At 40.6% G+C, this 8,893-nt stretch overlaps 1 pseudogene; it reads left to right on the top strand.

Moving 5' to 3' along the window:
* Positions 1-8,492: 8,492 nt before the first annotated feature.
* On the top strand, positions 8,493-8,589 carry LOC114625759 (annotated as a pseudogene).
* Positions 8,590-8,893: the final 304 nt, after the last annotated feature.

The raw sequence follows: 8,893 nt of genomic DNA, 5'->3' as shown, positions 1-8,893 counted from the left end.
TCATAAGTCGTAGGTTTCTTACAGCTGATGGACTGTTCAGAAACCATGAATTAACCTCTAACCCTGGACTTTCCACTTAAATGAAATGTTGATATGATTATCTAGTAGATGTTTTGGCCTTATAAACCAGGAGCCTGATAAGAAGGCCTGAAAGGACATCAAACATACAAAGTTAAGAAAAATTAAGACAGAACTAGAATAATGCCATTTTATGAAATAACACTTTAAACCACATGTATAGAGAACTCAGTAAGTATAGGAGGCTGAGTAAAAGCACACATACCAAGTAGGTATCAGTGATTTAAAAAATAGGATCAGCAATAGAGCTATTTGGCTCTTACTTTTATTACTATGATAGGAATAAATACATTTGTGGGATACTGTCCCCCTGAAACTACTACCAGGACAACCTGCAGACAGCCTGATTTACTTACCAAATACATAATGCATTTGGAAGGGAATGGCCTATGAAACAACATGTGAATATATCTAGCACTAATTGTCTATTTATTTTTTAGTCATGAGAGAGAGACTTACTACGTAGACCAAGCTAGCCATCAACTAGAACTTGTTCTGCCTCAGCTCTCTAACTACTGGGATTATTATCATGCCTTACATTTTACTATTCTAATTTCTTGAAAAAAAAAGTCTAATTTCGAAAATCCAAAATCTAATATACAATGGAATATCTTGTTATTCCTGAGAGACATGAACAAACATAAGTAAGTCCACAAGGTTGAACATATCTCCACTGATATACTAGATATGGAAACAGTTCTCCATCCCCTTGGATGCCCACACAAGAAACCATAGAAAGAACTCAGAGAGGACACAGCTGCTAACAGCTGCTTGCTTTTTGTTCTTCCTATTCTTAATAGAACTCCCCTAACTGCTTCTGAGACTGGAGGTTTCTATGTGTCTGGCATAGCAGAGAAGCCAGACATCAACTCATATGAGTGTCCTCACTGTACAAGACTGGGGGCTGTCAAAAAGTAACCACAAGTGGTAACAGTCCTTTAAGAAATTAAATGAGAAAATGAACCCAAGAGAACAGTGCTGGTCCTCATCAGCCAACAATATCTCCCTTGTCTGTACTACTTATTATCTATCTGAGAACAAACAGCCCCTTCCATCCTGACCACAGGCATTCATTAATAACCAGAGTGATAACATAGTGGGCCTTGCTCTGCTACATCAACACGGGCCAGTTTTCCTGAAGCAAGTTGCTAAGTAAGAAACAGTTTTTGGATACACTGTCCTTTTTAGAAGATTTACTTCCATTCACTTGTCTAAATAGTACCTGAATTCTTGTGTGTTCAGCACAGTTCTGGGAAGGATAGAAGAAACAAATGTTGTAGACATAATTCTTGTCTACCGAGAGCTTACAATGTCATTGGCAAGAGGAGATATGAACATGGCATCTTTATCTCTATGTGACAAAGGACATGGTGTCATCAGCCTCTGCAGATTTCCTCACATTTTTTATAAACAAGGCAGCTGAGCTGAAAGCACAGTTGTAAAACTGGTCCTAGACAGAATTGTATCCATACCCCAGCCCTGCCTGCCCAAGTGAAAACTGGGAAAGCACATATCTAAACAATGAAAACACTGTACAATCTTTGTCATTTATGGACCCTAGCTCTTTATCTTTAGATGTGAGTATATAATCTAAATTAACCACAGAAGCCAGAAAGGTAAAATGGATGGGGGTGGGGTTGGGGGAACTCTACAGAAGGGGCTAAGAGGACACACGTGCTATGAGGGTAGAATTCAGGAGATGAGGCAAGATTTACCTGGGGAAAGGGAGGGAGAGTAACACAGAAGAGTGAAGAAGGAGTGACTTAAAAAAAATTAAGGAATGGGGGAACGGGGGATGACATCTGAAATGCAAATAAATACAATATCCAATGAAAAAAGAAAAGAAAAGAGAAAGAATAAAGGATGCTTGGCAGAGCCATATGGAACATATTATGTTATGTTTACTGAAAAACACATATAGTATATATGTGTATATGTCCACATACATATGGTATAAATTACATAAATAAATAAATAAATAAATAAATAAATACATACATCACACACAGAGACAGGTACACGCGTGCATGCCACATGGGGTAAGAATGTGCAAAACCATAGGCTAACAAAAACCCCTGTGACACACATGAGAAACCTTCTTTGAGTCATTGGTCAGAAGGTTTAAGAACTCCAAAACCAAAATAGACCACTGCCATTGGCCCTGTTTTCCTTCAAGGATTTGATGGCAAGACCTTATTGCTGAAGACACACCACACTTCAAACACAGATGTTAGCAGAATCAAGATCGAAATGACCTGTAAGTCACATCCTGAGGACTGGCTTTCATAGTATCTGAAGGTGCTACACACACTGCCAAGAGAGAAAAGCAGTCATTTTTCTCTCCAGCTGTATAGCCACAAACCACAACAATGTCCAGATTAGCAAGACATACCTAATGGTGTTATAATGCTACTTTTATTTGAGGAGTAACCAATAGATGCCTATTTGGACTTAAGTTCTGCTCAATAGAAGGAAATCGATGCCTGATACTGCAAACCTACAATTTACCCATGGCTAGAGGGGTTCCAGACCCTAGAGGAGAGGTCACAGACTTTACAGAAAAACACACCACTTGCCATTTTTCTAAATTAATATAATTTAGAACTGTATTATAAGTGCATATCTTTCTACCCATGTAGAAGAATAGGTCTTACCTCTCATCAAAGCCACTTCTTTTGGCAGTTACTTGGAAGCTATTACAGATGATCATGACTGGTCAAAATGCAGAGAATAGGTGACTGTGGTATGCCTAATCCCCAGTGATACATCTAAGGCAACTCTACACTCAAGACTAAGAGACAATCATAGAAGAGGGACCAGAATGATTGTAAGAACTCGAGTATGTACCAGGATGCCTGCTTCTAGAGAGTCTCTTCTACACATGACAGAAAAGCTGAAATTACAAAATCTCAGCAATGTAGTTGCATAAGCAAGAACTACATAATGACAATCAATTAACATACCAATATGGATGAGTGAGATTTTACAAGGCTCAACCCCTACCTTCATCAAGAGCAAAAGGCAATTAATGGCTACTGAGATAGAAAGAATCAGTTTTCTTCAGTGATAAAACTCCTGATAGGCCATCAAATCTAACCTGGCAAATCCTAATCAGTAGAAGTGTGTGTGTGTGTGTGTGTGTGTGTGTGTGTGTGTGTGCACCTTTGGGGGCAAGTTTTAATTCTATGGATGGGAAGTTAAGGCTCAGAAACATTGCTCTGCCTAGGGTAAGAGAAGGACCTGAAATGTAGGCATCTCCAGGGAAGTGTTCTTCCACTCAACAGCTTGAGTTTCTCCTTTAGAATTTCGACCCCACACTTCCGGCCTCTATGTTTTCCAAGGAGTGGATTCAAAATGGAGTTCTCCACCAGAATTTTCAGTGCTGTCTAATAAAGCAACCACAGACACTGCCATGTGTGGCTTTTACTATTAGCACTGGAAGTGTGTGGAGCATAACTGAAGAGCTGGACTTTATTCCATTTCAAGTAAATGTAAGTGGCCATGTGTAACTTCTGGATAACAGTGTGGATAGAAGCCCCATGGTATTCCCCAGGCACAATCATCTAGCTTTGCTCTACACAGCAAGGGATGGGCTGCTCACCCTGCAACAATGGGTCCATTTCCCTGCTTTCTGTCTCCAATGAAAAGAAAAGTCATCATGATATTGAGCTAGCATCTCTTATCCTAGCTTCTACTTACTTGGTCTGAAAATTTTCCCTAGAGCTACACAAAGCATGCTTAATCAGTTTCACAAAACAGTACGTATTAATACCAACGCGAAAGGCATATATAACATCATGTGTAAATGTTGGCAATTACAAAGCACTGGAACCCAAATTAATCTGGGTTCTGGGTTTTTATGAGGCTACAGTGAGCATTCAGCATACAGGTTTGATGACAGTATCAAGGTGGTGAAGAAATTCATCGTTACATGCTAACTGGTACTCACTATATGTGAAGCCTTGCTCGATTCCTTCCAATAGCTCTTTTCATCTACTTCCTTAATAGCTCCATAGGTCCAGTGCCACTGACCAGCCCAACTCTATGAAAAGGATCCTAAGGTAAGTATTCAGACATCTTCATATATCTTGAAAGAGATGAAGCTCAAGTTTGACATTACCGAGTTTGAATTCAAAGCTCATGCTGCAGACACAGGAGAACAGCACTGTAGTGACAGAGATCTTGGGGCCTAGGATTCCTACCCTCAGGAAGCAGAAGGGCTGAGAACATTATAGCTCTATCTCCCCAGACCCTTATCATTCCCACAGAACACTGGCCTGGTGGGGAAAAGCCAGTTTTCAAATGTCCAGAAGTACCCAGGACTGGGAAAAATGTTCTTGGCACAGATTTCACACTGAAATGCTTATGGTAGCTAGGAAAACTCTCGAAGATCAGAATGATGGGTTACTTATTTAAATGTGTGTATGTATACATGTTTGTGCATGTGGATCTAAATGTGAGAATGAATGCTCCGAAGTAGATCTTGCTGATGACATAGCAAGCAGTTTACCAAGTGAGACATCTTCTCTAGCCCTTAAAGGAATCTTTACTTCTTCAATTTTCTTCTTTCCTATTTGCCTCTTTGTCAGACTGCCTTTGAGCACAGTAACTGTCCCATTGCCCTTTGCCTGTGTCATAATAGGAGGTGGACAGGAGGATAATGACTATCAATGTGTCCCATTGTCTGGGATGCAATAGAGAGTAGAGGAGGTTCTTGCAAAGTGAAGCGTCCATATCACACATAAAGTCTCAGTAGTGAGTCATTATATAGGAAAATAGGATTCTTGCCATGCAATTACCCAAGTTTCCAAGGGAAGTGTAGAATTGATACATTTTATGTGAAATGTTCTACTTTTGAAATACTGAAGACTAATTTGATAAACTGTATAACCCTGTACTAAAGCATTGTCGTATATACAATTGAGTCTTAGAATGAAAAGGGAAACTTCAGTTTTTCTTTAAAAATAAAAAAAAAAATTAAAAATGAGGCAGGCTATGGTTGAAGCCCGAGGTCAGTGAGTCCACATGGAGTCCACAGTCTGTGACATGGACACTTTGTTCAGGTCCAGGTACCATACCTAATGATCAGAAAGTTGAAGCTGAAGCTGAGAGATCTCTAATACATTGAAAATACAAATCAGTTACATAATTTGCTCTAAAACCCCCCACTTGTTAGTGCACAGACAGGGCTGATTGTTTCTGGAATGATAATATGACTTCCTCTGTTTAGTCTACACCGGAATAAAGCAAGCCTCAGTGATTTCAGATGTCATGTTCATTACCGGGCTAGAACATGTGTGACCTTGCAATTGATGAAGACTCTTCTGCTTCTACCCTCCCACTGCCCTTCCTTCCCTGCTCTCTGCCTCACACTTGGTATTTCTCTCTCTGTTTCTGAAGAGCAAGAGTTTCCTCCCGTTACTCCCTACTTTGTGGCATGGGAAGCCGAGGATTGGCCATGAGTATAAAACAATGCACTTAGCCACAGGCAGACTCAGAGTCACCTGCTCTGTTCAGCGTCAACAGCTTTTCAAACTAACAAGTAAGAATCATTGCTAAAGTGTTCAGGCCACAGAAGTCACACGATCTGCTCACAGCTGCACACCACACACAAGATAAGTTGAGAAAACCCTCTAAATGACTAGCGGGACTTTCCTGTTCTAATGTAAGAAACAGACAAGCAGTCTATTTTCATGGGTGTAACTCCCAGAGACAGTGAGGACCAAAGAAAGAAGAGCGCTAGAGAAGATATAGACATCTAATGCCAATGACTCTGGCTTTGACATCCATGTAGTGGGAAACTGAGGCAGGCAGCTGTTGCAGGGGGGTGATCAGTGCTTAAAGCTGCTGACCGAGGTAGATCCAGATATCTACAGGGGCTACTGCCAAAGGCTGCTTAGTGATTAGAGAAGTTACTCAGATTTTTTTCCCAAGAGGGAACAAAGCTTAATTTACTAGGGCTGGCACTCTCCATGGCCAGCAGAAAAATTATGAACTCTTTTTACCTCTTTGGGGCTGGAAAGAAAGAGAAGGAAAGAGAGAACATTCACACATACACAGAAACACACACACACACACGATGAAACAAAAGTCAGAGTCCAATAACTTCATGCACACAAATATTCATGCATACATACATATACATGTATAAACATGTATACAGACCTATAGATAGGCATATACATATTCATTCATAGAGCAAAGCTCCAACAAGCAGGCTCTAAGTATCCCACACATACATACATAAATACACAAAACTGGTGGGTGGAAGGAACAATGTTCCAACCCCCATTCACACAAACTTTATACATACATACATACATACATACATACATACATAGTTCACAGATGGGAGAGACAATGTTCGAGCCACACTATACCCTACCATACCATAACTCACTTAATTCTTTCTTCCACAGCTTATATATCCCAGCAAAATCTGTCAAGCAGTATATAATTACAGTGTAACTACATTTTAATTTTCTTCTAGTAAATGATTATGAAAAAAGCAATGTGTCTTTTAAAAAAACGTGTGTTTTTCGATGACGTTACAAGATATAACATTAGGTAGTACAGACCAAAAAAAAAAAAAAACCCCAAATTATTCTTAAAAATTCACATAGATTCATAACCAAGCAACTTGTTATAGATTAACAAAGTACAAGCGAGCAAGGTAGTTTCTCTCAGCCAGTTTCTCTCACTAACAGAAAGCAATTTGCTGTTACAAAGAAAGGAGTAATTACTTTATTATATATATTTAAAAACAATCTTGTAAGAATCTTAAAAGACTCATAAATCTAAACTTTTATATAAAATCAGTCATATCTACCTTAAATCCTCAAACTGTGTATCTACTCATCAGTAGTTTTTATTAAATCATGTCAGGAAGCTGAGGGCAAAAATGGGTATAAGGAATCAATCATCACCAGTCCAGCCTCAGTGAGACACGTCAGCCAGTGCAGCCATTGTTCTTATTCCCTGACCAGAAAGGATCCCTCGTTTAAGTAATAAGAGTGTGCCTTTCTGAACTCCATATTGCTCCCTAAGATTTTCTACATCAGAGCCAGTAGCTAAAATATCTCAGCCTAGTTTCACTATCAATTTTATTTTTCCAAATGTTTTCTAAGGGTGGTAGTCATTGACAATCTACATCTCTAGGGTTCTTCTCTAGGGCGGTGATAGAATCATTAATCTGTTCCAAGAACAATGCCTGAACGAGATCAAGCATTAGAACTGTGCGTGCCAGAGACACTGCCCCGTGAGGGGCTGGAAGCCCCCTTAGAGTTTTCATGTAATTCTTAGATCAAGAGGGATGTGAGGGCAGCAAGCAGAGCCGAACACCATAAGAGCATAATGTCCTCAGGACACATAGTCCTCGGGGCTGTGTCACAATAAGGCCCACCCATGTGGCTGTGGCAAGCCATGGACGGCATTCCACAAATTCTAAAGCCCTCTGTACTTCCTCCTGCATGGTTCTCAGCAATCTAATTTGTCCTAATATACAAAAAAGTCTAATATTTGGGCAAGCTGCATATGGCAGGAGAGACACCAAAGTGAAAAGCAAAATAGTGCCTAATGAGAAGCAAGATGAGTGTGCAATGCCCATTCTCCTTTAGTGGGCACAGCTTAAGGGCAAACTGGTGAGTAACCCCTTCTGTAGAAAGGCACAGTTTGAGGAAGTCTAAGGAGCATTTTACAAGCTTGATGCTTTGCTATTGGGACAGAAGGAGGAATGGAAATCTGCAGGGAATTATGTGTGCTCTGAAGGTTGTCCCAATAAAAGGTAGTAAGAGGATCTGGGAAGGTGATTCAACAAAATGCTTGGCTTGCAAGCTTGAGGACCCATGTTCTATCTCCAGGACCCACATGAAAAGCCAGGCATGGTATCCAGGCCTTGCGATCCCGCCATTGGGGAGGAAGCAGGGAGGAAGACCCCTGCTGTAGCCAGCCTAGCCTATTTGGAGAGCCAGGTCAATGAGACCCTGTAATATAAAACAAGATACTGAGTTTTGAAGGACAGTGTCAAAGTTGACCTCTAACCTCCACATGTACACATGTACCTGTACACACATGGCCATCAAGTGTGCCCACGTGAACATACACATGGCCTTTTCCTTTGGTTTGTCATTTCTCTAAACATTTATAGCCCATCACTCAGAAAGCTGTATAAGGGGAAACTCAATGCCATCTCTCAGAAGCCTATATTTTCTCTGAGTACCTCCTATGTATACATGCTACACAGATGCCAACAGTCTCTGTCTTTTTCTTATGAGTCTGTCATTTGTAATGGAGCCCATTCCAATTCAAACCTGGGTTGCAGGAAAGGCTTTATAATAGATGGAATCAAACTGATGGAGTCAGCATCACGTTGATGCAGATTTCCCCATAGTTAGTTGATCCCAATAATTATCCTGGTGCTCACTTCAGCAGCACATATACTAAAATTGGAATGGTACAGAGAAGATTAGCATGGCCCCTGAGCAAGGATGACACAATAATCATCCTGATTATCGTTCAGCCTGAAAAGTTTAGGTCCGGGGCAGAGGTGCTGCCAGTCTAGGAATCCAGGTGACTCTTGTAATAATCACTTTGCATCTCCTTGCTTCTTGAGCTGATGTTCTGATGTTGGTTGCTCCCTGGAACCATCCCCTCCCCGACTGTCCAAGACCTGGTTTCCACCATAGATTTGGATTCCATTGTTTTGGAATTATGAACTGACCCCCAGGAATTTCAAGAGCTCCTTAGAGGGTGTCTGTGCACAGCCAAGAGTGGGAGAGCTATGCCACCCTTTATCTTTCAAACAGTGAGCAGCAAA

The sequence above is a fragment of the Grammomys surdaster genome, unplaced genomic scaffold (assembly GCF_004785775.1).
Source record: "Grammomys surdaster isolate TR1022 unplaced genomic scaffold, NIH_TR_1.0 220, whole genome shotgun sequence".
NCBI lineage: Eukaryota > Metazoa > Chordata > Mammalia > Rodentia > Muridae > Grammomys > Grammomys surdaster.
Note: the sequence above shows the minus strand (reverse complement) of the source record. Positions and strands in the feature narration are given on the sequence as shown.